This window comes from Furipterus horrens, unplaced genomic scaffold (genome assembly GCF_987537825.1).
Source record: "Furipterus horrens unplaced genomic scaffold, mFurHor1.1.pri manual_scaffold_17, whole genome shotgun sequence".
NCBI classification, from domain to species: domain Eukaryota; kingdom Metazoa; phylum Chordata; class Mammalia; order Chiroptera; family Furipteridae; genus Furipterus; species Furipterus horrens.
Window position 1 is genome coordinate 66,361,633 of NW_028327187.1, and position 20,776 is coordinate 66,382,408.

Here is a 20,776-nt window from a genome sequence, read left to right on the forward strand (position 1 = left end):
GTCAAATTTTCTTTTCTTATAAGGATACCAGGTATAGCTAATTATAGCCAACCTCAATGACTTTGTTTAAACTTAATAACCTGTTTAAAGGCCCCATGTACAAATATAGTCACGTTCTGAAGTACTGGAGATAAGGCCATCAACATGTGAATTTGCTGGTCACACAATTCAGCCTGTAGTATCTTCATTTATTTTTGAAATATTAGCTTACTTTAAAAGAGATATGGACTACTGCAGCCATACCTGAGTCTGCTTAAGCAATCAAATGTACCTCCTGTAGCATTGCTGACACTCTTGGTGACCACAAAATAGTGCTTCTTTTGAGACTTAAAAATGAAATGGAGGTTGACCTAAAATTAAAACTGTCAAATTTTTGTTTAGTAATGCTTTAAATACTGTACTTATCCATAATCTGTTTAGCTTCAAAACTATGTGAGGCTGACATTAGCAAAATATTGATTTTGGAAGATCCAAGCCCTTTTCACACCATGGAAACCTAAAAAGCAACCAGAAATTGACTAAACACTCTTATAGGAACAATGGAAAACAACAACAAGCAACTGTTTGAATGCCAAGTCACAAAAAAATTTATACTTAAAATAATAGAAACATTTGTGGTACTTTTACTTATCTATGTTTCAAATGCTACCCAATGTGTCATTGTCCTGACCTGAAGGAGGTGGCAACCAGTCCCTAATTTTTTCCTTCAAACAAGAGTAAGAAAAGTAGATCTTATTTACAATGTTCTTATTTGTCTGATAAGAAGCAGGAAAAAGCACTAGTCACTAGTCATGAAATCAATTGAACTATAGAACCACAACTGCACAAGGCTAAATATTATTGGTAAAGTCATACAGTAGAACAGCTCAGACCCTGAGAAGTAGATGGGTGAGATTCTTTGGAAGTTATAACATTTGATACAATTATGTGTATGGGGAGATTGATAAAGTTATGCACAGGCCCAAGTAAGACACATACTCAGAATGGATCAGAGAAGGCTTTAAACTTTTGCTTTGAGCTGATTTTTTGGCTCAGAGCATACCGCACCTAATCAGTGAAGAACTGCCTTGATATAGAGCCAGTCTACAAAGATTGAGAGAGATGGCCATTTTTATCAAGTGCCTAATTTTCAACAACAACAAAAAAATCACACCTGCATAAATAGAAACAGAAAATATAACCAATTCAAAGGTAAAAAAGATATATATATATATTTCTAGATACTTTCTCGGAGGAATCATAGACATCAGTCTTACTAGAAAAAAGATGTTAAGCTCAAAGAACTAAAGGAAAACACAAACAAGGTAAACAAGGTGACAATATCCACAAAGTAACTGTAAAAAGAATCAAATGGAAATTTCAGGATTATAAAAAATTATAAAAATTATAAATTGAAAAAGTTACTAGATGGTTTCAAAAGCAAATTTGTGCAAGGAGAGAAATAATTCATAAACATGAAGATAGGAAAATTAAATTACTGAGTATGATGTTAAAAAAAAAGGAATACATATATCTGAATAGCACCTAAGAAATTTGTGGGACATCATCAAGTGTAAAAACATGCATTATGTGTGTCCTAGAAGGAGGAGGGGAAAGAGAGATCACATGAAGAAATAATGTCCAAACACATTCTATATTAGAGGGAAGATATGAATTTTAAAATTCAAGAAGCTCGATGAACAACAAGTGCAATAAAGTCAATGATATCTTTACTGAGACATATTATAATCAAATTTTCAAAAGGCAAAAGCCAAAAAGAGAAACTAGAAAGCAGTAACAGGGAAGTGACTTGTACAAGAAATCATCAATAAAATCTGATTATCCATCAGAAATCTTTGTGGCGAGAAGGTAGTGGGAAAATATATTTAAAGTGCTAAAAGGGAAAGAACTCTCAACTGAAAATGCTATATCTAACAAAACTTTCCTTCAAAATAAGAAATTAAGGCATTCCCAGTGAAATAAAATATGAGCAACATTGATGTCATCTGGTAGCCAAAGACAGTGGACTGAAATGTGAATATATGAACAATAATGATTTCTTTTTTTTTTTTTAATTTTATTTTTTGGTTATTCTGATGATTTCATTGTACTAGTTAGTGGGGGTGGTAGACACCACTGAGTGAGCATGTGTACCGTGGGGCCATCATATTCAAAATGATTGAGAGAGTAGAGCAACAAATCTGCATCAGATTTTATGTTAAAGTTCGAATATTCCTCTGGGGAAACTATTCAGATTATTCAGAAGGTTACAACTATGGGCAACTGGTGATAAGCAGTTTCATTATGACAACTCACCCACTAGTTCATCACATCCACATACAGTTTTTCTGAGAAACATCAAATCACCCAGATGACTCAGCCCCACTACAGCCCAGATTTGGTGCCTTGTGATGTCTGGCTTTTCCAAAAACTAAAATCACCTTGAAAGGGTAGAGATTTCAGACCATCAGTGAGATTCAGGAAAATATAATGGGGCAGTTGATGGCAATTTGAACTGTGTGAGGTCCCAAGATGCCTACTTTGAAGGGGACTGAGGCATCATTGTCCTATGTTCAATGTTTCTTGTATCTTGTATCTTCTTCAGCAAGTGTCTCTATTTTTCATATTACATTGTTGGATAATTTCTGGACAGACTTCACAAATATAGTATAATCAAATAAATATAATAAATTAAATAATATAAACATAAACATAGTTTTTTCTTTTTTATTTTTTTCATTGTTGTTCTATTACAGTTTTCCCAATTTTTCCCCCATTGCTCTCCCCTACCCCATCCCCCTCTCTCTATCTTACAGTCTATCCCCACCTTGTTGTCCATGTCCATGGGTCATTTATAATAGTTCCTTGACTAGATCCTTTCCCTTATTCTCCCCCTCTCCTCTGGTCATTGTCAGTCTGTTTCTTGTTTTCATGCTTCTGGTTCTATTTTGCTCATTTGTTTGTTTTGTTCATTAGGTTTCTACACTAGGTGAGATCATATGGTATTTGTCTTCATCCACCTGGCTTATTTGACAGCATAATACTCTCCAGTTCTATCCATGCTCTGGAAAAAGGTAGAAGTTCCTTTTTGTTTCTGCTGCATAGCATTCCATTCTGTAAATGTACCAGAGTTTTTTGGTCCAGTTATCCACTGATGGACACTTAGGCTGTTTCCAGCACTTGCTATTGTAAATAGTGCTGCTATGAACATAGGGGTACACAGGTTTTTTTGAAATGGCTATACTAAAATTAGACCAAATAGACTAAAACATTATTAAGTATATTTACAGTGTTGTGCAACAGATCTCTACAGCTTTTATTTCTTATAAAACTGAAAACTTAGACTTACTGAACAACACTCCATTTCTCCATCCCTGCAGATACTTGGCACCCACCATTTTGCTTTATGTTTCTGTGACTTGACTTTAGTAAGCTCATATAAGTGTAATCATAGAAGTATTTGTACTTTTTTACTTATTTCACTTAGTATAATGTCTTCAAAGTTTTTCTACATTATAGCATTTGAAAAGATTTTCTTCTTTTTAAAGGCTGAATAACACTCCATTGTATGAATATACCAAATTTTGTTTATTTATATGTTAATGGGCACTTAATTTGTTTTCATCTCTTGGAAATTCTGAATAAGGCTTCAATAAACATGGATGTGCAAATATCTTTTTGAAATCTTGCTTTCAAGTTTTTGGGTATATATTCAGAAGTGAGTTTGCTGGATCATATGGTAATTCTACTTCTACAATAATTTTTATAGAAACCTCCAAACTATTTTCCATAACAACTGTACCATTTTACATTGTCACCAGCAAGGCACAAATGTTCCAATTTATTTGCATCTTCACCAACACTTGTGATTTTCTATTCTTTTAACAGTGTTTATCTTAAGGGGTGTGAAGTGATAACTCACTGTGGTTTTGATTTATATTTCTCTAATGATTAGTGATCTTGAGCATTTTTTCCATGCTTTTTGACCATTTGTACATCTTATTTGGAGAAATGACTTCAAGTACTTTATCCATTTTTACTCTGAGTTATTTTATTTGTTCTTTATTTGTTTTATTGTTGTTAATTTTTAGGTTTCTTTTTTAAATATTCTGGATATGCACCTTACCAGAGGTATGATTTACAAATATTTCTTCCATTCTGTAAGCTGCCTTTCAACTCAGTTAACTGTTTTCTTTGATATACAGAAGATTTTAAGTTGAAGCAGTTCCATTTGTTTACTTTTTGCTTCTGTTTCCTGTGTTTTTAGTGTCATATACAAAAATATCATTGTCAAATTCAATGCCAATAGTCCTTTACCCTATTTTCTACTAGGAGATTTATAGTTTTAGATATACATGTAGACCTTTAATCTATTTTGAGTTAATTTTTGTATATGATGAAAGGCAAAGATCTAACATCACTTTTTTCCTTTGAATATCACACTTTTCCAACTATTCATTGAACAGAACATTCTTTTCATATTTTGTAGTCTTTGCACCCTTATTTTGCCCTTTATACAAAGGCTTAAGGAATAAACCCTGCGCATTATTTTTTTCATAGGTCTATATGTCTGTCTTTATCCTAGTATCACTTTGTTTTGTTTACTATAGCTTTGTAATAAGTTTTGAAATCAGAACGTGTGTAGAATTTCAAATTTTTCATTCTTATTCAAGATTAGTTTAGCTTTCAGGGTCTCTTACGATGCCATATGAATTTTAGGATGTTGTTCTGTTTTCGGAAAAAAAAAACAACACAACATGCCAAAAGACAATAAGGATTGCCTTAAATAAAAAGGTCACTGAGTAGTATGGATATGTTAGCAATAACAAGTTCTTCCAATCTATAAATATGGGTCACTGTTCCATTTATGTCCTCCTAAACTTCCTTTAGCAACGTTGTGTAGTTTTTAGTATATAAGTCTTTTGCTTTCTTGGTTAAGTTTATTCAGAATTTTTATTCTTTCATATGCAAATGAGATTTTATTTCCTTTTTTTGTTTGTTTTTTCCTTGTTAGTGTATATAAACACAGTTTGGTTTACTGTGGGATCCTGGTAGCTCTTGGAAGCAAATCTTCCACAGTGTGGAGACGCCACCATAACTGCCTTCCACTTGAGCTTCTCACCCTCCGGGGTGCGAATACTGTGCCTCCCACAAGTCTGCAATGACAGCTCAGCCTTTCCTACCTATGCCACTGCTTCTGGAAACATTTCACTAGTGAGTCCCCAAGAAGGTGTGAGAGGCAGCCAAAGATGCTAAATACCACATTTTGATGAAGAGCCTGAAGAGGAATGGGACTAAACCATCAAAGAAGAAATGGTTCACATACCCCTTTCATAAAGGCTCTGAAAATTCCTGCAGTGATGAAAGCCATTTACAGATCCAGGAAGTGCAGATCAATCTAAGGAGCAACAAGCAAGAAGAGTCACAAAAATGGGGAGACAGAGAAACAGCCCCTGAGCAAAAGGAAAGGAGGAATCCCCAGAAAGAGTGCTAAATGACATAGAGAAAAATAAGTTATCGGATATGGAATTCAAAACATTGATTATCGAGAAGCTCAATGAGCTCAACAAACTTAGAGAAAACTACAACAAACTCCAGGGGAACTACAAAGAACTCCAGGAAAACTACAAGGAAAATACTGAGAATTACACCAGCATGAAAAAGCACATAGATGCTATCAATAAGAGCCAGGATGAAATGAAGAATACAATTTATGAATTGAAGAACACAGCAGAAGCAATCAGAAGCAGACTAGAGGAAGCAGAAGATTGGATCAGTGAGCTGTAGGACAACATAGAAAAAAATTCCCAGACAGTGCAACACAATGAAAAAAGACTGAAAAAGAATGAAGAAGTTTTAAGAGAGCAGCAGGACAACATGAAATGGAATAATATCTGTATCATAGGAATACCAGAAGGAGAAGAAGAGGAAAAAGGGATAGAAAACCTGATTGAAAAAGTAATGACAAAAAACTTCCCTAACTTGACGAGAGAAAAAATCATGCAAGTCCATGAAGCACAGAGGGTTCAAATGAGGATGAACCCAAACAGGTCCACTCCAAGACACGTCATAATTAAAATGGCAACACTGAAAGACAAAGAGAGAATCCTAAAAGTAGCAAGAGAGAAACAGCTAATAATATACAAGGGTGATTCAATAAGGCTATCAGCTGATTTCTCAACAGCAACATTGCAAGTCAGAAGGGAATGGTAAAAAATATTTCAAGCAATGAAAAACAAAGGCTCACAATGAAGAACACTACGACTAGCAAAGCTGTCTTTCAAACTTGAAGGTGAAATTAAAAGTTTCCCAGACAAAATAAAGCTAAAAGAACACATCTCCACCAAACGAGCATTGCAGGAGATGCTAATGGTCTGCTTTAAGAAGATAAATAAAAAAATAGAGAGGAAGAGAGAGAGAGAGAGAGAGAGAGAGAGAGAGAGAGGAACACAGGTACAAAGGGGGAAAAAGTACAATGAATAAACACCTGTCAATAATAACATTAAATATAAATGTATTAAATGCTCCAATAAAAAGGCCTAAGGGAGCTGAATGGATAAGAAAAGATAACCGACATATATGCTGTCTACAAGAGAGCCACCTCAGAAGAAAATATCTATGCAGACTGAAAGTGAAGGGATGGAAATATGTATTTCAAGCAAATGGTCATAAAAAAAGCTGGTGTAGCAATATTTATATTAGACAAAATAGATTTCACAACAAAGTCCATAAAAGAGACAAAGAAGGACATTTCATAAAACTTAAGGGAACAATCCATGAAGAAGATATAACCCTGGTAAACATATATGCACCCAACATTGGAGTGCCAAAATATATTTTAAAAACCTTGAAAGTGTTCAAGGCTACCAACAGCAACACACTCATAGTAGAGGATTTTAACACCTCATTGTCAATAATGGACAGATCTTCGAAGCAAAGAAGTACCAAGAATATTGAGACATTGAACAACACTCTAGATCAAATGGACTTAACTGATATATATATATATAGAACCTTCCTCACCAAAGAAGCAAAATATACATTCCTTTGAAGTGTACATGGAAAATTTTCAAAGATAGACCACATGGTAGGACACAAAAGAAGCCTGGACAAATTCAAGAAAACTGAAATTATATCAAGCATCTTCTCAGATCACAGTGGCTTGAACCAGGAAACCAACTTCAAGGAAAAAACTCAAAAATATTCAAATTCATGGAAAATGAATAAGATGCTAGTAAATAATGAATAGGTTAACAATGACATCTAGGAAGAAATCAAAAAATTACTGGAAAGAAATGATAATGAACACACAACAGCCCAAAGCCCATGGGACACAGCAATGTCAGTCCTGAGAGGAAATTTCATAACAATAAAGGCTTACCTAAAAAGGATAGAAGTATCTCAAATAAAAATTCTAACCCTAAAGCTACAGGAACTAGAAAAACAACAACAAACAAAGCCCAAAGTGTGTAGAAGGCAGGAAATCATCAAGATCAAAACAGAATGAAATGACATAGACACTAAACAAACAATTCAAAGATCAATAAAACCAGTAGCTGGTTCTTCGAAAAGATACACAAAATCAACAAGCCTTTAACCCGGCTCATGGAGAGAAAAGGAGAGAAGACCCACATATGTAAAAACAGAAACAGAAGGGGAGAAATCACAGCTAATACCACAGAAATGCAAATGTTATAAGAAACTACTACAAACAATTATATGACAAGAAATTTGACAACCTAGATGAAATGGAGAAATTTCTGGAAACATATAACCTTCCAAAACTGAATCAAGAAGAAACAGAAAGCCTAAATAAACCAATAACAGCTAGTGAAATTGAAGCAGTAATGAAAAAACTCCAGCACACAAAACCTTGGATCGGATGGCCTCACAGGTGAATTTTATCAAAAAGTTAGGGAAGAACTAACTCCTATATCTCTCAAACTATTCCAAAAAATCCAAGAAAAGGGAAAACTCCCAAACACTTTCTATGAAGCCAGTATTATCCTGATTCCAAAACCAAGTCAAGACACAACAAATAGCGAAAACTACAGACCAATATTGCTGATGAACATAGATGCCAAAAACCTCAACAAAACATTGTCAAACCTAATCCAGCAATACATTAAAAAGATTATACACCATGATCAAGTGAGATTCATACCAGGGATGTAAGGATAGTTTAATAGTTGCAAATCAATACACATAATACACCCCGTAAACAAAGTGAAAGACTAATATCACATGATCATATAAAAAGATGCTGAAAAAGCATTTGATAAAGTATAACGGCCATTTATGATGAAAACACTCAGCAAAGTGGGACTAGAGGAAGCATACCTCAACATACTAAATCAAGGCCATCTATGAGAAACCTGAAGCCAACCTCATTCTCAATGGGAAAAAAACTGAGAGTATTACCCCTAAGATTAGGATCATGACAGGGATATCCACTCTCTCCAATCCTACTGAATGTAATTTTGGAAGTTCTAGCCACAGCGATCAGACAATTAAAAAAATAAAAGGCATTCAAATTGGAAAAGAGGAAGGAAAACTGTCCTTATTTTCAGATGACCTAATAAGTGAATTTTGCAAAATAGCAGTATACAAAGTCAATATTCTGAAATCGAGGGCATTTCTGTACACCAACAATGAAACATCGGAGATGGAAACTAGAAAAAAAAAATGACTAACTTTAGCAATAAGAAAAATGGAGCTCTTAGTAATAAACTTAACCAAGGAAGTAAAAGGCCTGTACCCAGAAAACTACAGAACACTGAAGAAATAAATTAAGGAAGATACAAATAAATGGGAAAATATGCCATGTTAATGGATGGGAAAATTTAGCCTCACTAAAATGTCCATAATACCCAAAGCAATTTACAGATTCAATGCAATTCCTTGTAAAATATCAATGACATATTTCACAGACCTAGAATAAATATTTCAAAAATTTATATGAAACCAGAAAAGACCCCAAATAGATGAAGCAATCTTGAAGAAAAAGAACACAGTAGGAGAAATCACAATACCTGAAATCAAACTATACTACAAGGCCACTGTAATCAAAACAGTCTGGTACTGGCATAAAAACAGACATAACAGACATATAGGTCAATGAACAGAATTGAGAAATAAACCCATGTCTCTATGGTCAACTAATATTTGACAAAGGGGGTAGGAACACAAAATGGAGTGAAAACAGTCTCTTAAACAAATGGTGCTGGGAGAACTGGAAAGGGTTATACAAAAAAAATGAAACTAAGCGACCAACTTACACAACACATCAGAATAAACTCAAGATGGATAAAAGACTTAAATGTAAGCTGTGACACCCTAAAAATCATACAGGAAACCATAGGCAGTACAATTTCAGATATCCAATGTAGCAATACTTTTACTGCTATATCTTCTAGGGCAAGGAAAATAAAGAAAAGAATAAACAAATGGGACTACATCAAACTAAATAGTTTCTGCTCAGCAGAAGAAAATATCAGCAAGATGAAAATGGAACCAACCATATGGGAAAACAAGAGTTTGAGCTCCAAAATATATGAGGAACTAATATGACTCAACACCAAAATGACAGACAATCCAATTTAAAAATGCTCAAATAACCTGAGCTAACATTTCTCCAAGGAGGATATACAGAGGGACCATAGGCATACGAAAAAATGTGTGACATCACTAGCCATAAGAGAGATGCAAATTAAAACCACAATGAGATATCACTTCACACCAGTCAACAAACAATAAGTGCTTGTGAGGATGTGGAGAAAAGGAAACCCTAGTGCCCTGTTGGTGGAAATGCTGACTGGTACAGCCACTATGGAAAACAGTATGGAATTTCCTCAAATAACTAGAAATGGAACTGCCTTTTGATCCAGCCATTCTATTGCTAGGATTATATCCAAAGAATCCTGAAACACCAATTCAAAAGGACCTTTGCAGCCCTATGTTCATAGCAATGCTATTTATAATAGCCACGTGCTGGAAACAGCCTAAATGCCCATCTGTAGATGAGTGAATAAAAAAACTGGTATATTTACACGACAGAATACTATACAGCAGAAAGAATGAATGAACTCCTACCCTTTGTGACAACATGGATGGAACTGGACAATGTTATGCTTAGAGAAATAAGCCAAACAGTGAAAGACAAGTACCTTATTATCTCACCTAATACAGGAAACTAATGAATAACACAAACAAATGAGAAAAATAAAACCAGAGTCATGTAAACAAAGAACAGACTTACAGTGACCAGGGGGTTGGAGGGGAGAGGGTTATAGGGGGGAAGAAAGTGAAGGGTCTAGATAAGAAACTGGTATAAGTGACCCATGGACATGGACAATGGGGTTGGGATCAACTGTGAGAGAAGGGCAGGGCCAGGTTGGGGAAGCAGTGGGGTAAAATGTGGGACAACTGTAATAGAAAAACAATAAAATTTTAAAAATAGTAAAGAAGAAAAGAATTTTCAGCAAGCATATCTTTGCTTGCTGATTTCCTCTGTAAAAAACTTGCTTGTGTTGTAGCAGTCACATTCCTACTATGGATGTAGCACTTCAATCTCAGGACCTTTTTGTTTGGAGTTACATTTGTCACTTCTTCAGAAATAAGTCTCACTCAGGCCGACACTGGTATTTGAGATCTTATGGCAATTGGAGCAATACCAGTGCTTGATTGCTTTTAGTGCTTCAAAAAGAAGCCATAAATATTTTTCAAATTGGAATGTTAGCTTGAGGCATATGGAAAATGTTTGGTCCATAAACCAACTGGTTTATATAATTTTTCTTGGCTACTCTTGGTTCATAAGGCCCAAGTGTCATAATCATTGGAATATGTGAGATCCAATTTGATTAGGTCACCTTTTCTAATTGTCGGGATGACTAATTGTTGGGATGTCAATATATGTATATTTTTTAGTAATTTTGAAGGCCTGTTTTGGAGGTTCATCCCACTCAAAGTTAGAAGTTTTTCTGGTGACATGCACTGGTCTTTGTATATATTACATATAAGAAAAATGTTGTCTCCAATAGCCAAAAAGTCCAATTAATTTTGGTGCTTCAGTCTTGTTAGTAAGTTCCTTTAAGGCCCATATTTTATCTATAGATGAGTCTGGATCTTCTCTTCTTTCAGATGACCATTTTATTCCCCCATGGGCCATGTTTTTTTTTTAATTAAATCATTTTTATTGTTATTATACACAATTGAACACTACACAGAAGAAAGAAAAAAGAACTCCTACCTTTTGTAACAGCATGAATGAAACTGGAGAACACTATGCTAAGTGAAATAAGCCAGTCAGTAAAAGACAACTACCATATGGTCACACCTATAAGAGGAATCTGATGAACAAAATAAACTAATGAACAATATAGGACCACAGGCATGGAAACATGGAACAGACTAAAGTATTTTTTCTTTATTAATAGTCTACCCCTTGACCCTAAGTTCCTCAATTAATTTTTCTTTTTTTGGACTCATAATGCATCTATATAGGGTATAATTAATAACGTATTTCGTTATATCTATTTGTGAAATCAGTGATATGTGAGCTATAACTGGAATATTCAGGTATTCTTGTGGTAGTCTTTTGAATTGGTATTCTGTACCTTTCCAGCTAAATGTAGCACATTCCCTACATTGTGGTGCTATGGGAGTAGCCCAGAATATATCTGACATGTCAGTAGCAACAAATTATTTTGAGTTTCTTGCTGTCATTCTGTTAATAACTTCCTCAGAATATGACAAGTCTCCATGCATTTTTGGTGAGAATTTGTTAAGACTTCTGTAATCTATAGTTAATCTGTATTGGACATGTGGTTTAAGAACTGGCCACACTGAGCTGTTTTAAAAATGGGATCTCCTTTTTTGTTATCTTCCCTTAAAAATTCTTGTGTTTTTTTCTTTTATTCCTTTGTACACTCCCTTAAGGGAGGGTATTGTTTAGTATACATAGCTTTGGAGAGTTTAGGAAGATCAATTGACTCTATTTTTATCTATGCTGTTTATTTTATATAATTTAAGAGTTTTGTATGGAATAAAATCTCCTAATAAAATTGGAAAATTATCCATTCTTAATATATTTTCAACAGTATGTGCTCTATACTCTTTTACTTCTAAAGGTTCTAAATTATATCTAAGACTAAAGAACTCAATGGCAAAACATTGTGTAATTTTTCCACCTAATCCTTCTACATTAATAGGCAACCCTATTTCTATTTTAAAGTCTTCTTTTCTAAAGTTTTTTTTTGTTCCATATCTATAATAAATTCAACCACTTTTTCTTGGTTGTTTACAGGTATTTTAAGTTTAATATAAGATCTGTTGTCTACTGTCTGTCACCCTAGATGTGAGCCCAAGATTACCTGTTTTTTGAGAAAAAAATTTTGCACAAATTTTCTAACTTGTTCTTGCTCTTGTTCATGTTGCTTTCTAGGCTTAAAATTCTGACTTACATTGTTATTTTTGTTTGGTATACGCCTACTATATCTTCTATTATGTATCCAATTTCTCCTTGGTAGTTGCCAGTTACTATTTGTTGTTGCCAATCTCTATTTTGGGGTGGCTGCCTCCCCTTCTCCATGATTATAACTTATTCCCAGGCTGTTATTTAACCTCTGAGGTATTGACTTGCTTCTTTGTTTTATTTTGGCATTAAATATAAATTTAGGTTGGCTATTTAATTTTGATGATAACTTTGATATGTTTAATATGCCCTCAGCCATCTTGGCATATTGGCATTTTTAAGGAAGGTGATGCTCCTCTAAGGATTGCCTTTTTCATGACAGTTGCCACTGGTACCTGCAAAGGTATATTTATTCCTGTCTTATCATACACTAGGGGCAAAATTGCCAGTTTTCTGGTGGTGTTAATTGCCTGCTTCAGATCTGAACACTTCATATGATCTCCATATGCTACCATGTCCACTGTAGTGTATGCTGCCCTTTTTACTCTAGCTATCTAATCCACAGTGTGATGATTTGATTTTGTCCTCTCTGTGTGAGCTCTAGTAAGGCTGTATTTACTGCGCTCTGTTCTAATATTCCTGAATTTTGTCTTATTTCTGTTCTATAAGTAAGGTAGTATCAGCTCCTTTATCTCAAACCATGGCTATCCAATCTACATCTGTCATGTGATTTTTTTGGAAATATGTTTTCCCATTTTGCCATTTCTGTCTGGTGTATTCTCTTCCTTCTGCTGAATATTGTGGCCTTTGATTCCTTTGATGGTAATATATTATTTGTTTTCTTAGTGCTACTGGTATAGCTGCATACAGGTCTCCCCTTGAGCCATTATACTCTTTTGAATCCTCTGAGTGAGGATTCTTTGTTTTAATGTCACTATCATCACTAAAAGTGGCTGTCTAACATTTTCTGCAGACTTACTAACTTGTATAAATCTGCATGCTAAATTTTTACCATTATGCTTTGTGGCATCTGTAGCAGGAACTCAGATCTCTGGGTAGGGGAATGTTTACATGCTCCTCCATCCAGGTGTCCTGTGTCTCAGGAGATAAGCTGGCCTTGTCTCCGCCTGTGGCTCTAGGCTGTACAGGCCACTGAGTCATGGAATCCTGAGATCAAAAGAGGTCTGTTAAGTACTCCATCTGCCTCCTTGTAAATAAAGTCTTAATTGAAGCTGGCCTTGAGGATTAGTGGGTCTGCTTTGTATCCTTGATAGGTGCTATCTAAGTCTTAAGTTACCCTAGCTGTATTTCACATGCTAATGATACATTGTAAAAGTTCTTTCACTATTGGCTGTAGAGTCACACACCCCCCCCCCCCGTTCTATTTTTTGTAACTTTTGAAATCCTAATAAAAGGACGGTGGGGTCTCATGCTCTCCGCTGACTGCCAGAGAGTGCTGCAGCCCCCCGATAGTTTTTATCATTCTGCTTGCTGGAATTACTTGCGTGTCCGGGATCACAATTAAATCTACAGGCATCTACCCGGGATGTTCTTTTTTTGTCAGCTCTTATTTATGAGCAGTTCCAAATTTCTTGGAACAGTGAGACCTATCTGTATATCCTCAACATTTTGTATATGCAGTTTCTTACTAACTTGCTCCTCAGTCTCCTACCTGGAATCTTCCACTGGTAGGACAGTGTTAGACCTTCTTTTTGAAGTTATGTCTTTTTTCTATTTCTTTCCCAGGGCTACCATTTTTCTGCTAGAGTAATTCTGTTGTAATCTCGTATAATTTATTAGTGTAATATACATCTATCTGACACCTCAAGCAATCATACTGATGACTTTTTTTTTTTTTTTTTAGCAATTTAGACTCTCTTCTCTCTGCCTTGTAATATACCTGTTTGGTCAACCAACCACACATTCATTGGTGTGTGTTTTAATTTAATTTTTCAGTCTCATAACTAAAGAAAATAAAGTCTGAATTTAATTTCGACTTTGAATTCAAATTAGAGTGCTGATTATGACAACTGTTGCATGTGAGTGTTTTGTAAAATAATCTTTCTTACAAAGCAGTCCTCAACCCAAACCTCCACTTGGGTCATCTGATCCAGGCCATAGAAACAAAAATCACTGGTCCACCTATATGGACACCAGCCCTACGGATAACACCAACACCAAGGAAAAACAGTCAGTCAACACAGGTGACTATGATATTCACTCAGCTTTTATCAATGTAGATTCAGTACACATTTATAATAACTTAATAACACTAATAATCACTCAGAAACATCCAGCAATACATTACACAAGAGAATTGGAGGATAAGAAACCTTAGTCCCAAGAGTCCAGAACAGAGTCCGGGACTGGGAGGCAGAAGGTCAGTGTCTTGCAAGGCAGTCTACAGCAGCTTCAGAGTCAGCTAGAACAGGGTCAATCAGAGCAGCAGTGTGCCATTCTCCCTCTTGGCTGTCTCAGCTGTTTGTTTGAAGGCCTTTTCTTTCATATTCTTATACAATGTAATGCTGTATCAGTCTTTGATTAACACGTTTGTCTTGTGACACCTCGATAAACACATGCTGGTTATGCCACTCAAACATGCATGCCCTGAAAGGGTGGTTATCTTTCAGATAAGTACACATTGTCCATGTTGGTCCATGGTGTATGCTCTGAGAGGGTGGTGTTAATCCTCAGATAAGAACATGCTGTCTACCACTTTGTGCTGCCCATGCTCAAGGGGTTGCACTAATCTCTCTGAATCATTGCTACACTGTGCATGCTCTAAACATGGTTTCTTAGTTGACAGGGCTGATGTCATCTTAGTTTTGCCCTGCTCTCCACACCAATGTGGCACAGTTCATTTTAGCATCATCCTGTAAAAACTGAATGGTAGTGGGTTTGATTCCTAGTCAGGGCACTTGCCTATGTTTCAGGTTCAGGTGTGTATGAGGCAGCTGATCAATGTTTCTCTTTCACATTGATGTTTCTCTCTTCTTTCTCCCACCCTCTCTCTTTAAAATCAATACAAATGTCCTTGGGTGAAGATTTATAATTAATTAGTTAATTAAAAATAAATATTAAAAAAATTAAAAATTAAAAAGTCTATCTTCCTACAAATGGAAAAATAAACCATCTCCTGAGTTTGCTTTTGCCCTTTTTTGCATTTGTCCTCTATTTTGCATTAATATTTAAATTTCTTAAACAGAATTTTATTTTGTAGATGAATATTCAAATGTACAAGACAGAATTGGGTAAGGATTTTTGTGATTATGGCTTCAAGTATTCTTTGCTTATGGCTATAAAATTATCCTGCTTGCTTACTTTTTCAATAATCCTATAGTGGTTCATATTGCATATCAAAGGATTCATAGTACAGTGTACTGAGCCAGTTTAACACACTGTGATGTCATTTTTTTCAAAGTAGACCCAAAATGATCATGACATAGAAATTATGTCCAAACAATCCCAAAATAAAGCTTATAAAGTTTCCTGGAAAGTTAGGTCACCAAAATGACAATGTAGGAGACTCTAGTCTCTGTCACCACAGAATGATCAACAATTAGACAGCTATCCATGAGCAAAAAGGGCTCTGTGAATGCTCTAGAGTCCACTTAAGAAATTTAAGCAATACAGTGCAAAAATAATCCTTGAGAATATGTGCACAAGAGAAGAAGGAAGACAGCTAAATTATATCTACATCATCCCACTCCCCAAGCTGGTATTGTTCAACACCAAGAGGGAACTTCCCAGCTGGAAAGAGTTCCCCTCACCAGGAAAAGAAGATTGGGTTGAGCAACCAGCTTTTTCTACCTGTTGGGGCACTGCATAAAGACCCCACTTCAGTTTTACTTCATCCAGACCTGCAAAGCTGACACATAAAAGATGACTACAAATAAAGTTAAAAAAAAAAACAAAACAGGGATTAAAAATAGCAGCCATGAAGAGGGACCAGTCATGGTTCACAGGACTGCTCTACAAACCCATTACTTTTCGCCTGAAGAAAGACCCAACAGCCAGCACAGCTGCTACAGTGCACTCTAGATTTCACCAGTTTTCACATTAGCTGGCATCAGGTACCTGAGTACTTCTCCACTCCCTCCCTACCCCACCCACTTCCTGCCTTTGACAGAGCCCAGGAACTGCAACAGTAGCTAGTTCAGGCCTCTGTGTCTACATGTGTGTAATACACCAATCTATACCACCAAGGCCAAACCCCACCACCCTGCATGTACTCAGGGCTAGCCTCACCATCCGTGCACTTGTATGCTATTGAACTGACAATGTCATCAGACCTCTATTTCATGTCCAAAATGAGACTGTGCAAAAAAGAGCATATTGACAGCCAAGACCCCATAGACGTTTGTGGACTTAAATCAGTTCCTGTCTTGTTGCTGATCTGCACCACTGCTCTCACATGCAGTTAGCTCCTTTAGCTGTGTACCTCTGTGGGAGATAGGCAGGCAGGGTTCAAAAGACTTCGACAGCTGTGTAGAGCCTGCCCTGGGCCTTAACTGGCTGGGTTTTTGTCTTCCATGCTTGCTATGAATCCCACCCTCCGGGATTTGTCACTTAATGACAAAATGACTTTTAAGGAAAAGGGAACCTGCTCTGTTTTACTCTGAATAGCCCCAAATTATCGTCAGTAGGATGTGAAAAACAGAACAATTAAGTAAGAGTAAATATTTTTGAACTTGTGTAAAATACCTGGGTGTTTCAACCCTGTATTGATCTGCATTTCCCTTGGTTATTACTCCCAACCATTTGGTGAAGGGCTGCATGTTTTTCTTATGCATTTCCCATATAGAAGGTAGATAAAAACCCTGACTAATAAAGAAATGGGGGCTATTTTCCTCAGAGAAAACCCTCTCCCTTCCTTTCTTGAATGGTGAGTGTCTGAGTAGTTTCTTCATCCACTCCAAGGGACCCAGAGTTTCTCACATACCTCCATGACACCTGCCCATCTATAGTCACTGGCCTCAATTACAGTGTGCATACCAAAGGGAGAGCTTGTGCAGCCATAGGAGCATACATGAAAATCTAGGACCTCCCATAGCTGCATGTGAACCCTTAGTTGTTCTCATAGTGTGCTATCTACCCTAGTATCTATCACTATGCATGTGTCTGCAATCAGTCCCTGCTACTGCAATGAGTACCTGTAGCTGACCCTCAGAATCAAGTGCGTTCACAACACTGGTTCAAGACACCACCTCTGCCTTTTCTGGGCCTTTGCTGCTGGACCTGGAGGCAGCATTGAGAACCTCAACAGCACATGCAGCCACTGTGAAACCCACATAATGTTCATTGAAAGCTATATAGTTGATTATTTAAACTCCAACATCCTGAGTCAAAGAGAAAAAACACTCTACCAAACCCCATGCACACACACCCTCCACTTGGGTCCTTGCATCACTAAACCCAGGGTCACAGGATGCTCAAGTATGCCTTCAATCTCAGGTAAAATTCTTTCTTTACCAAATTCCATTTGTAAAGTCTTAAAGAATTGGCTATTTCTTCAAATATAAAAGGAAGCCTATACAAGTCTACAGGTATTACAATGAATCAGGGAAGCTTACCTCCACCAAAGAAATAGAGTAAAACTCCAGTAATGAGTCCCAAAGAAATGGAGATTGAGAAAATGTCCAATAAGAAATTCAATCTAATTATTTGAAAGATGTTCAAAGAACTACAGTATATAACACATATAAAATTTGTTACATAAGAAAAACAATATAAAAACAAAATGAGAAGTTTAATATATAATAATATAAAAAAGGATCAAACAGAAATTTTGTAACTGAAAATACAATGATTAAACTGAAGAATTCATTAGGAAACTTCAACAGAAGATGACCAAGCATGAGAAAGAATTATTGAGCTAAGAGATATCAATAGAAATTACCCAATCAGAGGAGAAAAAAATGAAGAAAACCTAGGAGACTTATGACAAATCATCAAGAGAAACAATGTCCTCATCACTGGACACCAAGAAAAAAACAGAGGGAGAAGGGTAGAAAGCTAATTTAAAGAAATAAGTGTTCAGAACTTCCTAAAACTGGGAAGAGATTTGGACATCCGAGTTCATAAAGCCAATATGTCACCACAAAATTTTAATCCAAAATAATCATTTCCAGGAAACTTTATAAGAAAACTGTCTAAAATCAAAAACAGAAATTTTAAAGCAGCAAGAGATAAACAATTCTCTTATATAAGGGAATGCCTATAACACCACAGGCCTTGAAGATAGAAGAGAATGTGCTGATATATTGAAACTGCTGAAAGCGAAAAATTTCAAACCAAAAATATTTTTCTAGAAAAGTTGTTCTTTGAAGTAAAAGTGATATAAAGACTTTCCCTAACAAATAAAAGCCAACAGAACCACTAAATCAGCCTTACAAAAAATGCAGAGAGTAATTATTTGAGCTGAAATAAGAGAATGCTAATTAGTAACATTAAAACATATGAAAGTATACGAAACACTGATAAAGGTAATTATATGTCAAATTCTGGTTACTCTATTTTTGTAATATGATGACATGTTAACAACTCAAATAAAAAGGTAAAATGACAAAAATATTAAAAAATAAACACAGTCTCTGCGCCGTGGGGCCAGCGCAGTCGCGGAACTTCTCTGGCAGCATGGGAGGCTCCGGGCCCCCGGGGCTCCGTGGTCCGGAGGGCGCCATGGACGACAGAGAGTTAATCGAGTACTTTAAGTCTCAGATGAAAGAATCGCCTGACATGGCCTCAGCAGTGGCTGCCATACGGACTTTGCCGAAGTTCTTGAAGCGAGATAAAGGATTTCTCCAAATGTAAAAAGATCATGACTGAACGGGGAGAGCTTTTCCTCATGAGAATATCACTGTCAAGAACTAAAATTGCAGACCTGTGCCATACCTTCATCAAAGATGGGGCGTAAGAAAATGGCCAAAGCCCTGTGCCAGCTCAATGTCCCTGTCACCGTGGTCCTGGATGCTGCTGTCGGCTACATCATGGAGAAAGTGGATCTTGTCATCGTTGGTGCCGAAGGAGTTGTTGAAAACGGAGGCATTATTAACAAGATCCTCTTCCATTCTTGAGTCAGATTACGTATGTCACGTTCACTCCTAAGATTTCTGCTGCTGCCACCTGTGCTGTGCTGTAACACCTCACCCGTAGCCTTCCTCTGACCTCTGACCCCCAGATCAGCACCAACCAGATGGCTGTGTGTGCCAAGGCCCAGAACAAGCCGTTTTATGTGGTCGCGGAAAGTTTCAAGTTTGTGCGGCTCTTCCCACTAAATCAGCAAGACGTCCTGGATAAGTTTAAGGCAAGAGTTTTACATATTTCATGGGATATTTGTATCTAAACTGAAACAATTGAAAAGATGCTGAGAATGTTTCAGTAAGTTACTCACTTCTCAATGGCTATTTCCCCCAACACCTGTGATACAGAGACAGACGGCTGGTTGTTAAGCTCACAGACTCATCTGTCCCCAGGGTGTCAGGCTCCCAGCCCCCAGTCCGCTGCAGCACAAGGCACAGGCTGCGGGCAGGGAGGCCTGTCGGTGCAGAGGTCAAGCTCTGGAGGCCGCGGTCTGGACTCAGCTCCCTCTTACCGCCGACTGACCGTGTGCCCTCGGGAGGCCCTTTCCCCCTAAGCTCCAAGCCTCAGTGACCTCTGCAGCAGGCAGACAGCGTGACTGGGGTTGTCTGATTCTGAGACGATCGTTGGAAGAGCTTAGCATGGTGCCTGGCCCGTGGTACACTCTCAGAGCCTGTCACCTGGGAGGTCTGCAGGAGTCACCCCTGCTCACCAGTGAGGGGACATGTGCTGTGGGGCCAGCAGGCCTCCGCAGCACTGCCCTCCGAGTCGGGGTGCTCTCGGCTGGCTGTGCCCCGTTCCCAGAGGGCACATTCAGGCAGCAGCACGCTAACTGCTCGGGCCGGGGCCTCACCGGGCAACGCCCCGAGTCAGGGGCGCAGACCAACTTGTGCTTCCTGCCTCCCCAGTACAAGGCGGCCATTCTGCAGTCTGTGCGGGCCAGACAGGACCTCCGAGAGGAGCACCCAAGAGTGGACTACACCCCGCCTTCCTTGATCACGCTGCTGTTCACGGACCTGGGGGTGCTGACCACCTCCGCAGTCAGTGACGAACTCATCAAGCTGTATCTGTGACCGCGGCCCCCCTGCCTTGGCAGCAGCCACAGCAGCGGCAGGTGAGGCGCCTCTCGGCCCCTAGGGGAGCCGGCAGGACGGGCCGCTTCTCCCGTGAGGATCTATGGACTAAGGACTTAAAATCTTCGGTCCCATTTAAACATGTTCTTGGTTCTCCTAAGACAACCTAAATTGTACTGATGGTTTCCAGATACTTTCATTCATTTCCTGTTTCCAGAAATAGATGTTAGAT

The 20,776-nt window shown here is 37.4% G+C and overlaps 1 pseudogene; it reads left to right on the plus strand.

Moving 5' to 3' along the window:
* Positions 1-19,072: 19,072 nt before the first annotated feature.
* LOC149991154 (translation initiation factor eIF2B subunit alpha-like) lies at positions 19,073-20,544 on the plus strand (annotated as a pseudogene).
* The last annotated feature ends 232 nt before the right edge of the window (positions 20,545-20,776 follow it).